The 14,632-nt window shown below is 31.7% G+C and overlaps 1 protein-coding gene across 5 annotated transcripts in view; it reads left to right on the forward strand.

The window, feature by feature from the left end:
* The first annotated feature begins 2,055 nt into the window (after positions 1 to 2,055).
* The window catches only part of LOC106467792 (D-glucuronyl C5-epimerase-like), an 85,420-nt gene continuing 72,843 nt past the window's right edge, over positions 2,056 to 14,632 (forward strand). For 3 of the 5 annotated variants that reach the window (XM_022395987.1, XM_022395983.1, XM_022395988.1), the window contains exon 1: positions 2,056 to 2,197. The gene's annotated coding sequence lies outside the window, so the exon portion shown is untranslated. Of the gene's footprint in view, positions 2,198 to 3,265; positions 3,320 to 6,387; positions 6,491 to 14,632 lie in introns of those variants that run through there. The other 2 variants (XM_022395990.1, XM_022395985.1) reach the window with 2 other exon arrangements.

Below are 14,632 nucleotides of genomic sequence, written 5' to 3' on the forward strand. Positions count from 1 at the left end.
CTTGTTTCTTTTCTCGTTTTTCTTGTTTCTTTTCTTTCTCCTCCAACCACTGCTGTAGCCTCTCTTCTTGTTTCTTTTCTCATTCTTCTTGTTTTTTTTTGCTGTTCTTGTATTGCCATCAAATGTGCTAAGTCGTAGTTTGATTTGCCACTTCTGGTTTCCATCTTCTTCTTTTTTGTTTCCCATCCCATTTCTGACATCAATTTCTTGCGTATCTGCTTGTTTGTTAATTTCCAGTATAACTTATTTCCGAGGAACTTCAGCGATACAAGTCCTATCTTAATTAATACTGTTTATTCTTTCTTGATACAAATTTTAGTAATACACAGAATTTCCACAGTCACTTTAAACTTAATAACCTTTATAACACACGCCATAAATCACAGTGATTCACACACACACTTTACTTACGGTGCCTACTGTTCGTTTGACTCAATTATCTCTATCTTCAATCTATCTGCATATCTATCTATCGCTGGCTTTATTTGCCGGGCTTATATACTAAAAAAGGGGGCGTCTGGCAAACACTCGGACATTCGCGAGGTTCCTCGATAAGTCATGATCCTTCGAGAAACTACAGCGCGCATGCTCCCAGCGTTGCGTGACTTCCACTGTCGTAACAATAATTTACAAGGAAATATTTATAGAAACTCAGTATGATCTGACTTGGGACTTATACGAAATGTGCATGTATGCACGTCAAACACATTAGACTAACACAAAATAAAGTAATATAATGAAATTATTTAGTATAAAATAACATAAACAAAATGGGAAGAGCAAAAAAGAAGACGGAAAAACGCATAAAAAAACTAAAACAAATTTGGGAAAACACTTGACTGCCAATCATGCAGAAACTAATGGAAGTGAAATAAAAATTGTTCACTTTATACTTTTATCTGTAAAATGCTAATGATAGAAAAGAAATAAACCCTCTTGAATTTCAAAAACATTTTAATCAAAATTTCAATATTATAAAGGAACAAATTCTTGTAAATAATCCACAAAAGATAAATAATTTAGTCAGAACGTACAAATTAAACAAGACGTATTAAAAAACAGGAAGTACGAAGTGCGAATAGCTATAGACCCTCGGATTTACACTCAGAGCAGGTTAGCTACTATTCCATACCCAACCTCTATAAAAGATAATAATTAAACTTGAAACTTTCTTTTATTTTTGTTTCTAAATTTAAACGTTAAATTGCATAGAAAAACTTTCGATATTAATTTATATACAATTGTCATGATTTTAAATTTTAAATTACTAAAGTATGTTTAATATAAGTCTAATAACGCGACATTTAAATTATTTTATAAACTAATGATTTAATTACCTCCTGTAAAGGAGTATTAGTGTACAAGGACTCATTGTTAAAATCCGCAGAATAAACTTGTACATCGAATCTTAAATCTGTTAGTTGTTTGAGATTCGATGAACATATTTGTTGTGCGAATTTTGGCATTGAGTTGTAGTGCATTAAAATTCCTTCACAGGAAGGATTTCAATTAACGGCAGATTGGGTTTTCCAAAACGATTCAGCTTCGTTTGTTCGTTTGCTGAATTTCTTGCAAAGCTACTCGATGACTATCTGCGTTGCTGTCCCTAATTTAGAAGTGATAGACTAGCTAGACTAGTTAACACCACCTATCGCTCACTCTTTGGCAGCTCTTTTACCAGCTAAAAGTGGGATTTATTGTGACATTATGACTCCAGCAACTGGTATGTTGGAAGTCGAGTTTCTCAACCACCAAGCCATGCCAGGCCAGCTATACAATTCTACAAACTTGAAAAAAAAAAATCCATTTTTATTAAACTGATAATTAAGAAACAAATTTGGGCAATTAACGTATTTCTTTTTAAAATTATTGTAATACCCAATCCAATAGAGTACAATAATTCAAAGGAAAATTATTTTTCTAATTAATGGAAGAGATAAAAACAATTATAATTCATTTATTAATTTAAAATATTAAGCTTATTTTATATATTTACCCCAGTTTACTATTTTAGATGATAGACGTCACTTTCTTCTGTTGTCAAATTATAGAAAGTAAAAGGCATGAGATTTGTTAGTTTGTTTTTTATTGGTTTATACGTTGTGCTATTATAATTGTGTGAAGATGGTATCACACAGTTTAATACTAACTAATAGATCACAGTTGAAATAAGTACGAATGAAAGAGTCATAGAAAGGTAAGTCAATGAATTCGTAAATCGTGATACGACTGTAATTGAAATCTGAAGTTTTGTTAATGTTATGCCGCAGCTCCAACATTCACAGTTTGTTGATGAATAGTAATATTAGTATTATTACCAGTATTGAGTAGTAGTACTACTACCACTGCTACAGACTACATCTTGACATTAAAAGTTGATCAGGTCTATTGGAATCCAAATTGTAACTTTTTTGTAAGACCTCAGATTCTATTATGATTAACAATTTGACTTTTTGTCTCTTGCTCTTAGTTAGGTAAAAGTCAAATTGTTTATGTAATGTAAGATTAATACCTCGCAGTCTTAAGAGTAAGAGGAAGACTTGCGTGTTACTGTTAGAGTTAGACTCAAGTAAAGCAGAAACTGGTAGTGGTAGTAACTGCAAGTAAATTAGTAAGTTCGAATAATGCACGTGGTACTAAATTTTAAGGCCCAGATGATGTTTTGTTGTTAAAGAAAATTAATAAGTTTGACACAACGATACACAGGTATAATAGAGTTGAAAAAAATTATGCAGTTGGATAACTGATGTGCCATAAAACAGAGTACTGCCATGGAAGAGTTGATGAAATAATAATTAATTGGATCTGGATTATAGGATGGTTGAATGAGAGTAGACTAAAGGTTGTTATTATGGAGTTAAGTCGGACTGGACCCTTATTACTAATATTGATACTTGTGAAATGCCTCAGTATTTGGACTTTCTTTTTTGTAGTTATGTTTGATGATGTTCATAGCAGCATAATTAGTAAACTAGCAAAGTTTGTTGATGATACTCTTGAGTATTTCTAGCTGTATTGAGGATATTAAAATGTTTAAGAATGACTTGACTGAATTAGCAATTCTAAGAATAAGTGAAAATAGAGAATAATATATTATTTTATATCAACCACACTACATCTGTTATATAGACAAATATCTGTCAAATGGATTTTAATTACAGTAAGTGCAGGGGAATGAATTTTGCTTATCATAATTTGGATTACATATAAAATATAGATGGAAGTTCACTCAGTAGCATGATTGAAGAAAATTATATTTGCCTAGATGTGAATAAGTAACTCAAGCCATCAAAACAGTGCTCCGTTCTTAATAGTAAAGGTATGCTCTGAAATTGTTTTCTCTTTAAACAAAAGAATTATAGGTGACCTAGTCGAGGTGTTAGAGATACTTAAGAGTACCTAATGGTGAGAATGGTAGGACAAGGTGACTCCTATAAATTTTGGCATGGTGGGAGTTATCTTAAGCCAGTTTTATTTTGTCTAACGTATTGGTTGGTCTTTGGAAATTTATGGTTGCATTAAATTTAAGGAAGTTTAAGGGAAGTCATTATAAATGTTTGAATGATAAGGATTCGCTGGCTTTGAGGTTTTTTTTAGTTTAGTGGAGGCAACGGCCCAGATGGACAAGCAGGTTCCTCATTGCCCTTAAACTTTGTAAAGTTAAAAAACTTTGAGTTGATAGATAAGATGAAAGATTTGGAACTGGAGTAGAGCTAGGAATTTGGTTAAAAAATGAGTTAAGAAATGCAAAATGGCTTAAGAGAAATGTCTGGATGATAATATAAAACTAATAGCAAAATTTTTTTAAAGCATAATAAAGGTAAGCAAAATGTTAAAATGGGGCATGGACTCTTAAAGTGTACTACTGATGACAAAGGTTTTGTTAAAGACTATGAGATGACTCAGTTTCTAAATGCTCTGTCTGTACAATAAGATATTTTTACAATATTCTTGACTATCAGAATTCTATGGGAAATATTGGAATTGATCTGAATACCCAGATATTAATCCTTTGATAATAAATAAAAAAATTGATAGATTATAAACATAAAAAGTGGGGAACCAGATAGTTGTTTTCCCCAGAGTTTTAAATAAGAGGAAAAATCAGATATTCAAATCTCTGTCATTTTTGAAAGGTCAATGGACTGTGGACAGATGTCCAATGATTGAAGTGGTGATGATGCTACTCTTATTCATATAGAGTGGTGATAAGAATTGTTTTGGAAATTACAGGCCAGTTGGCCTAAATTCTGTTTTAGGAAAAATTGTAGATAGCCTTATAAAAGATACATTGGAAAATCATTTAGTGAAACATGATATCATAAAAGAGGATGAACATGGGTTCATTGAACGAAAATCTTGCTTTCCTAATCTGTTGATGTTTTTGAGGATATTACATGTTTTCTGGATACTTTGATTTTCATAATGCGTTTTTATAAGATTCTAAACAGAATATTAACTATGGAAATCATAATAGTAGGGTTTAGGAAGTAATAAGTCCTTTAAATTTGAATTAATTTTACTACTTGACTATTTATTATTTTACATCAGTCAATTTAGCTAAACACAAGTCTAGCAGAAAAGCAAATGTTTTAAAGGCTACAGTATTAAGTTAATTTACAATCAAGGTATAATTTTGATAAAGTGGAGGATAAATGCTACAGTGTTGTTTTATTTTAAAAGAAAAGTTTTTTTTTGTTACTTAGTAGAGATGAGAATGGTGTTTTCTGTTGAGATCAGAATGCAGAAAACCTTTCACAATGATAGGAAAAAAAATTATTTCATTAAGCCTTTTGTTAAAGCTGTTTTGTTGAAATTATTGAATTATCTGTTATGTATGGAGGAGTGGAATCAACTTTGTGTGTGCTCACCTAAATCTTAGCTTATTTTAAAATGTGTAAGTAATTAGCACAATGCAAAAACAAAATATAAGTATAGCCTTCCTAAACACCATAGCATGCCTAGTTCTTATAAGAATTGCTTTTAAGCAAGGTTATCAAACTATGCATTGATCCTCAGTGGCCCACACGTGTTTCTTTAATCAGCTACAAGCTAATATTTCCTTTGTGGCTGTTTGTGAGGGCATGTATACCTTCCTTTATTTCAACACTTTGATACATAGGGAAAAATTGATGGCATATTGTTATTCATTATATTAAATGCAGAGTGATGATAAGATGAATGGAAATGTGATAGCTGATTTCCACTTTATGGATGAACTTCATTACTCTGTGCTGTAAAGTTTGCATTTCTAACAGTTTCATTCCATCTTGAAACAGACTAGTCACAGGTGGACTATTTAAACCACAAGTAATTTTAAACACTTGGAGAAAATTATTTCTGTTACCTTTGTGCTCCAGAGGAAACAACTTCAAATGAGGCCTAATTTGAGTCTTAGGTTACAATAACTGCATTATTCTTAATGAAAAATCCTTGTAAATGAAACTAAGAATTCTCTTGTCTCCTTTTCAAACTTCAGTACTCTACAAGTTCATAATTGTACACTTCACTATATTATGTATAAAACTCATTTTCTGTATTTTGGTGTATTGAATATAGAGTGTCCAAATGATTTTAAATTAGAGAAACATTTGAAAGGGAAGGGGTTCTTCCTAGCATTTTAGCATTATTAGAGACTCTAAAATTATATATAAGTGTTACAGTTTCAAAAGCTGTCTAAATGGTTAACATAAATAGTGGACAGCAAAAGTCTGAAAGCAATCTCCTGAAGGACTCCATTAGTTGTATTCTCCCAGGTGCAGAAATACTCATGTGTATGCATACCACTCTTTGCTTTCTACTTCTTTAGCCAACTTACTTTTTTTTTTAGTTTGTTTACATTAATTTCGTATTTATCTGGTTTACTAATTAATCTCTTGCGAGACACCATATCAAAGTTTTTCTAAAAGTTAAGATGTCCTATCAAAACACTGATAAGTTAATAAGGCAAGGAAACTGTCCAAAAACCATGCTAAGAATCATTTTTTTAAAATTCTCACTTTTCAATTGCATATGTCAATGGCTTCTGGTGAGAGGCTCTAACACCTTGTTAACATTTACTTGGCCTTATTTTCCTGTATTCTTCTTAGGCTCTAAAAAGTGAGATCATACTGCCAATTTTTTTAATCACCAGAACTCCAAATGAGACCTAATTTAAATCTTGACGTGAAAAAAATAAAATGATAGTTATCACTAATAATTTTTCTAAGCTTTTTTAAGGGTTTTTGAAGTAAGTCATGTAAGCATCAGGAGTCTTTTTATTGAGATAGCTTTTTTTTCAACAGGAATATAACTTAAGGAAAAATCATCCATTTCTTTAAGAAAAATTAACAGATGAGAAATCTTAGAAACTAACCTTAGATAACAAATGAAGGAAATAGTTTGGCCTTTGGTTTGGTTTGAACTTCATGCAAAGCTACACAAGAGCTATATGTGCTAGTCTTCCCTAATTTAGTCTTTGGAATTCATCATGGATTTTGGAACACATTAGGTAAATAGCTTGGTTAGTTATACTGATTGGGAAGTTCAAAACAATCTAAGATTGTGTATATACAAATAGTACAAGTTTTTTCAATAAAGTTTTTAGAATCAGACTTTTGGTAGTATTGAGAATTTTATCCATGCTATTGATATTACTGATTAAATGAAAATTACAAAGATGTTATTTTAGAAGAGTTTTAAGATTTTTCATAGACATTTACATGTAATAAATGATTAGCAGTATAGTTTTAAAGTTTTCTGTCTTACCAACTTATTGAATAGTTTGGTAACTGTACTTTTTATCTAGTTTTTATGCCCCACTGCTTCATAAAGCAGAAAGGAGCATATTGGTTTATACCTGTCCATTAATTCTGACTTATACTTATACTTATACAACAGGTACAAGATACACAATTTTAGAGCTTATTACTTTTTTGAAGGTCATGGCTAAAAGTTCAAGGTCAATGGTGCATAGGAAATCTTCCCTAACCTGTGAACATATTTCAATATGTGATGAATAGATACTGACCAAAGTTTACAACAGTCACTACATACAAAGTTCTAAACCAGATTAATCTTTTTTAATGAGTCAAATGAAATTGAGTGTGTTAAACATACAGTATAACACTAGTGGGTGCATAAGAGTTTCATAAACACAAGTTGCACTTGTTATGAAAGTCTTTGGTAAGGTGTCACATGAGGTATAAATAAACAAGATAAATGCTTATAGAATTGGTGGAAAAATTAAATATTGAATAGTACAACATAAACTGATCTAGCAATATAAAGCAAATACAGGTAATAGGGATTTCTCTTGAAGAATATTGCTAAGAGGTACATGAAAGATGTGGTTTGGGAATTTTGATATTTTTTATTTACATCACAGGTATGAAGAGCTTTTTTCTAAATTTGCTAATGATTCTGAGATGCTGGAAAGAGCTTATTCTCCTGAGTTTTGCTTTATTTACTGTTAGGAAGTTATCACATTACCAGATTTCTTATAGGTTTTCTTCTTCTGAAGCATGAGTGAAGATTATTAAGGTATGTCAAGTGGCAAACTATGTCATGGTGACAACTAAAACTTAATAATGTAAATAAATATTCACATTTTCAAATTAATAAAACTAAAATAATATCGTAATTAAGTTGAATTTAATAACAAATGGCCAATAAAATAAGTATGGCCATAATAAGGGGTTAGTGCAACTACATGAGAAGCCTGGATGATGATAATTGAGAAAATTTAAAAGACAAGTTGTAGAATTCAGGAGTACAAGGATGTTTTCTACCTTTATGGTCATAACTTAACATTTTATATTTTAGTCTATAAACATTTTTTTAATAAAACAAACTATATTTAACAGTTACTTGTCAAGCAGTTTGAAACTTGGAATAGAAAAATTGTAGGGTTTAAATAAAAGGCTATTATATGTATGAATGACATTGCAAACAATTTAGTTAGTAAGATCTTATGTAAATTTGCTGATTTGATAAGGCTGAGGATCTATAATGCTAAAGTTCAGAGTTAAATGCTGCAGTGCTTAAAGCAAAAAAAGTAAACAGATGTGCAAAGTTTTCATATTGTGATTATTTTATACCCTGGAAAATCTGAATAAGTCTACTTCAAAAGTGTAAAGTCGCGTATACAGGGTGTAGGAATTGTAGTATGGGGATGTACTATACGTGTGATACCCCTTTAATTAGAAAAGTCCAATTTTGAAAGTTATGTTGCTTTTCATAATTCTCCAGATGGAACACAGCGGTTACTAACTTTCATAACTCTTAAGGGCTAAGAAAGTTAAGTAAAGATTAAGAAATCTGTTTTGCCTACTTCTCTTGCAGGAGTAACAATTAGTTTTTAATTAGTGAGTTGAGTCTTTCTTGTTGGTGAATCAGATAATAGTTGGGAATGAACTTGGCCATGATCTTCACTGCTCTTTAGCCAGCTGATCTAACAACCATTAATTGTTGTTTTCTTGTATCAGGAGTTTGTAGGTTTCTTGACATATTTAAGACACTTTTGGGGCCTGGGAGAGCAGATTTTTACACAGGTTTTACATAAAAATACGAACATTTTTGTGTGTATTTTTATTCAGTTAATTTGTTCAGCAGAAGTTGTTACTTTTCTTTGTTTAACATGGCGAGAAGCCTTGTTGAAGTTCCCACTTCAAAACAGCACGTTTCTCCAGGTTCATTTAAAAAAGATATTTTTGTTAATGCACCTTTATATTTTAACGTGGTGTTTCGGCTTGTAAGTTATCGTTTTAAGCTGAATAAATCCACGTTGTATGATTCCCATGATTGATTAGGAAACATATGAGTAATTACAGGTACAACGCTTGAGGCTCCAGTATTCTAAACATGTTTATGAACATGTAAAACAGTACTAAATTCTGTGGAATAATAATAATACAAAAATATTTGCGGTTGAAATTAATTTTATCACAAGTATGTGGCCTATTGGAATAACATGTCTGGAAAAGCGTATACAGTATTGTTACAAAAGGTTATTGAGAATGGAATAAAATTTTCATTGTTTCTATACGTTAAACAATGCAGGAATTTAATGTATAGCTTTAGAGACATTGAAAAAAACTACTTAAGTTTGTCATCGTAACGGAAATTATAAAGGTTTTATATAGATTGGTAACCGCACAACGTTGGGAGATAAATGCAATAAAATCAAATCACTATTCTAATAGGTATTGTGTTTTTATATTAAGCTTGACGAAGAGCTGTTGGTCGAAACGTCGCTGGAAAAATAAATTTATTTCCATTTCAATTGTCCTTTTTTAGCGATTTTATTTTATTGGCTATAGAAATATCCAGTGTCCCATATATCACTGCTCACGTGCTTGGTGTTCGAATTTTAAGAGGCAGTAGAAGCTGTAGGTGATGTATTTCTTCTAAAATTCTTCGTTTTCCACTGTAACACCTACTTTTTTACTTGCTATATCAAAATAGTTATTTTCCAATGTATCGGTTTAAACGCCGTTATAGACAAATTAAGAGGAATGTAACTGTATTTATTTTTATAACAAATTTTAGGCCTGTTGGTTTCCAACGCTTGTGGATGGTAGCATGTCGTTAGTTTTTGGTGCTATAAATCATATCGTGTGACCGTGTAAAGATATTGAAAGTCCCCGATTTTACATGCAAGAACAAACCACATATCTGGGAAAGTATGCTGGTTTATTTCGTTGTTCTTTTGATTCCTGAAAACTTTTTCACATTACATTTTTTTCAATTGGTTGTCTATTTGGATTTTAAACAGCCTGTTTATGCTTCTTGTCTTGATAATTCTGTTATTGCCCTTCTTAGGCCTTTCAGCAGTCTGTGCTATCCTCTGATTATCATAGGTATTTCCTGTCTCTGTTATCATCCAACCTGTAGTATTGTTTCCAGGATTGACTAACCATTTTAGTGCCTGATCAAGCTTATGTTTCAATTACTCAGATTAAAGGCATATCATTTTCAAACAATTCCTTGTTTCAAAATGTAGAATCATATCAATTCACGTTCATTTGGAATAGGATTGGTTGATGTCAAAGATCGGTTTGTCCTTTGCTTATTTTCATATTCTGGCACATTATCACTTTTGTTGTAGGCCGATCGCGGCCCTGTGGTTAGTGTGCCACTGTGGGTCCGAGGTTCTGTGCGTTACAAGACTGTCTGTCAAAGCTCACTATTTGATTACGGTAGCCCACGGGTTGGCTTCTCTCTAGCCTCACTTCAAAATTAAGGAAGGCTAGCGTAAATAGCATTCGAGAAGCTCTGTGCGAAATTCAACAACAATAAAAACTTTTGTTGTTTCTGTGCTTAATGCTTATCGTACCTGGAATGTTAACCTGGGGGTTTATGGTTTGCTTCCCGTTGCTGCAAAACCATTATTTGTACTTTGGGGCTGTGGGTGCGCTATAAGAATAACGATCAAATCTTCCTATTGTGTCAAACGTGTAGCCTTAGCTCTGGTGGAAGGTACAGTAGATTACCGTATTTTTCGGTGTATAAGACGCACTTTTTTAACCGAAAATTTGATGTCAAAATCTGCTTGCGTCCTATACACCGAAGGTATGAATAATATATATGTATATATATATACGATATACACAAGCCATGTGTAAATATATTTAAATAGGCATGCATAATTCAGTTCAATTGAATGTGTTATTTATAACAATAGTAGTTTTAAAAAAAAAACATAACTATTTATAATGCTCCCTAAATAATTGAAAAAATAAATTAAGAGTGAAAGCAATGAAGATTTTGTAGGTTTGAACCAAACTAAATAACAGTAAACCTTTTTTTGATTTACGGTATTTTCTTATTTTGATGTTTTGAGTTATTTTATGTTTAGAACAATATGTACAAATTTTTAAAGTATCAAATTGAATTTTTGCTCAATAAAAATCTTTCAAATGCGACTGTAGCTGTTTTTCCCCCAAAACTTTGGCTTTAAAATAAGTTTAACCCTGGGTGAATTTAAAGAATCTAACCGTGTAACGATAGGTGTAAACGTAGATTACATAGTACAGACCAAGAAAAGACAAAACTATTTAGAAATTTAGATAGGTGAATTTATCATAACTAAAGAGACAACAAATAGTAATGTGTCATTTAGGTATCACGGGAGAATTTTTTCAGTATTTTGAAATTTTGTTTTCCTTACTTTAAACTTTAAATGATTTTATATATTTTTTGCATGCATAAGCTTATATATTTAATATTTTAACACCCGCGGCCGCGAAAAAGTGGGATATTTTTCCAGTAATATGGCCGAAAAAATTATGAAACACATAATCGAAAAAGCGCAGTAGTAATTACTAGTAGTTGATTTCAACACAACTTTCAGATTTTCCATCGGATACCAGGAACCATGTAAACAGTAATAACTGGTACAGTATGTGATGAACACAAAAAACGAAAGAAAGGAACATGCTATATTTGCCATGTTTGTCATCTTTGTGATCCATTACCCTTATGCACTGTATCTACGATGCATATTAACTACAATAGAAAACGTAAAAGTAGTCAGTTGTCAAATCGGTAATAAAAAAAAGAAAATGGGGCGGCCATATTACGGCAGAGTTTTTCGCGGCCTTGGGTCTTAAATATTTCACTGGATTTAAACAAATAATTGGAACTCTGTGATAAACTTCTATGATTTAGTCTTTGTACCTATCATAACGTAGTATGGTGATCATATTCATAGTGAGAGGCTTTATAAGTGAAGACATCTCGGTGTTATAGTATTGAACTTGTTCACCAGGGTTCCCGGGTTCAACTCCTGTCCCTGAGGGACTTTTCGCTTATTCGTTTTTCACATAAAGTATTTAATATTAATTACTACTATAGATTAATGTTACTATTTCACTTGTGTCACTGGTTTGTTGTTTAGACAAGGGCCCGACTTTTATACGCCCAACAGTTTAAAATTATCCATAATAAAATATGTAATTATGTAGAAAAAAATATGCGTTGATTATGCCGCTGCGTTAAAATGTAAATTTATGCAACCCTTACCTTGAAGAAAAACAGTTTAAAATCAATAACATTTAAGAGAATGTTAAGACATAATTAACGCAATTACACCATGACCAACAAATTAATTTATTTGTTTTACTGAAATAACAACAGCAAATTTATTTAGACGTTAGAAATACATTTGACAAGCCATTAATCAGACTATCTGGCCAGCAAGTGCCAACGGCCAAGCAACTAGAAACAAAGCCATAAATTTGTCAAAAGTTGTAGATCTCGTGACAGTGATCTAAACCTGACTTTACTAATTGTAGAAATTCAATCTTTGATTATACAGTTAAGTATAAATTAAGCGAAAAAAATGCTGCGACTGCGTAATCGCGTTGATTTTGTATGGGGGGGCGTGGTTATTTAGATCATAATGATATAAAATAAAATATCTTGAGATATTATTCTATGGTAAATTATACCTTATGACTTATGCTGTTTTTGTATGATAAAATAAAGCTTTCGTTTCATATCAACTAAAAGTATAACACATAAAGATAATTAAATATTAAATTTTACCAGTAAAAACTGGAAAAAGTAAAATAAATATTTTTTTAATAGCATGCCTATTCGCTCGCTACAACGATGAACCTGGTGATAGCGTGGTGAATAAATGTAAGGTATATTGTCTGTAGAAGGCAGCAAGTAAAACACGACTTTTTTTTTGTATTAATATATACGTATATATATATGTTCTATTCGTTATGAAGCCTGGTATTTGGTAAAGAGTAGCTGTGTATGCAACAGGTGTTGCTGTTGCCTTTCTTCTAGTCAGCTGTTCTGTAATTTGTTACAGCACATTTTTCTTTAGACGTAACTATTGACATTAAGTTCTATATTCTAATGTAAATAATTGCAAACAATACGATGTATAATCTAAGGAATTACAACAACAAACAAACTCAGCTTAGTGGTTTTTTGTTTGTAATCGAATCAGTTCCATTGCAAGCTGATTTTGAAATTTGAAGAATAACGTATTTATGTGTAACATTTCATTCGTTTCTTATGGTTAAGCTATCGATCTTACACCTCTTCATCGTGAGCATTACATCGCGAAACTTTGAATTGTTCGTATTAAAAGTAATTTAGGAGTACTCCCAATTCTGTGTAGACCCAAGTCAAATGGAAATAACACATTATTCTGTGAACATAAACTTAAACCGTAAACCTCATCGTAATCAGATCTATTCAAAATGAAAGTATATGTTGCTAAGTGATTGGAGATGAAATGATTCAGTGAAGGAAATGGAGCGTTAGTACCGGTTCATTAGGCATTGAACTAGCTCATAGATACTAAGTTAAGAAAGAGGATATAAGGATATACCATTCTCATCAAACCATTTATTTAACAGTAAGAAAATTAAATTATAATGTTAGATATTATTATAGGTTAGTAAGGGCAAAACATAGCACACAAAGATAATGCTTTTACTTTATTTTTGTAATAACGAAACATCGGAATCACTTAACTTATATGAGATTGATACGTTTTGTTGGTATTATGTTTTAAGTACTATTTAAAATATAACCATAAAGGCCTCACAAAGAGAATGTCATACATGTGTGTACACTGTTGGCACTTGTTGAAAATAGCTACTCGTATATGGCTCTCTTTGAAAGAGTATAAACATACAAAAAACAAAGGTGTTGGGCTGCTTCAGCACCTGAAATTAGAACTAAAATATATATATATAATAAGTTATTCATTTTCTATCGGAATACTGGCGGTTTGTGATTCCCCGTGGCCACTGATAGAGCTTCTTATATCGCCCATCACACACATACATTGTCACTCTTCATCAGGGGCTAGCGTTAGGCACCATGCGACCGCTCCGGCTCAAGAGTTGTCAGAGCGTTAAAATAGTGAATGATTTTTACCACATGTCACTTGGTTATTAATACACACGAATATATAGTATTAAAACATTTAATAAAACACATTTTACAATTCTTCCGCGTATTCAAAACGTAAACATTTTTAAAAGGCTTATTTGCATAAGTAGTCTCAAATAATTAATGCTGCATATGTTTTCTTTATTTAAAATTGACTCATAAAAATGGAAATTAGGTTTGGAATATGAGATCTTTACCCTGATGTCACACGTCTGACAAGTTTTGGAAGAGTTCCAAAACTACAAGATTTAGCACTACCCACTGCTGAAAATTATGAACTTATAAAAATAGTATAAACATTTACATTTCTTATTAGAGTTATTGAAGAAATGATCAAATGATGATGGAGCATGTGGACTTAATATGCAACAAATATATTAAATTGACTTGAAGCATAAAAAAATGGTTTAATGAAAGCAATATGTTGACACAATGTTCTTAAGGTCTAGTTTGAAAACATGTGGGAAGTATGGGTTTTATTATAGTCTCAACCATGCGGGAAGTATGGTTTTATTATAGTCTTAACCATGTGGGAAGTGTGGGTTTTATTAATAGTCTCAACCATGTGGGAAGTATGGTTTTATTATAGTCTCAACCATGTGGGAAGTATGGTTTTATTATAGTCTCAACCATGTGGGAAGTATGTTTTTATTATAGTCTCAACCATGTGGAAGTATGGGTTTTATTATAGTCTCAACCATGTGGGAAGTATGGTTTTATTATAGTCTCA

Source organism: Limulus polyphemus, unplaced genomic scaffold (genome assembly GCF_000517525.1).
Source record: "Limulus polyphemus unplaced genomic scaffold, Limulus_polyphemus-2.1.2 Scaffold2741, whole genome shotgun sequence".
Classification (NCBI taxonomy): Eukaryota; Metazoa; Arthropoda; class Merostomata; order Xiphosura; family Limulidae; genus Limulus; species Limulus polyphemus.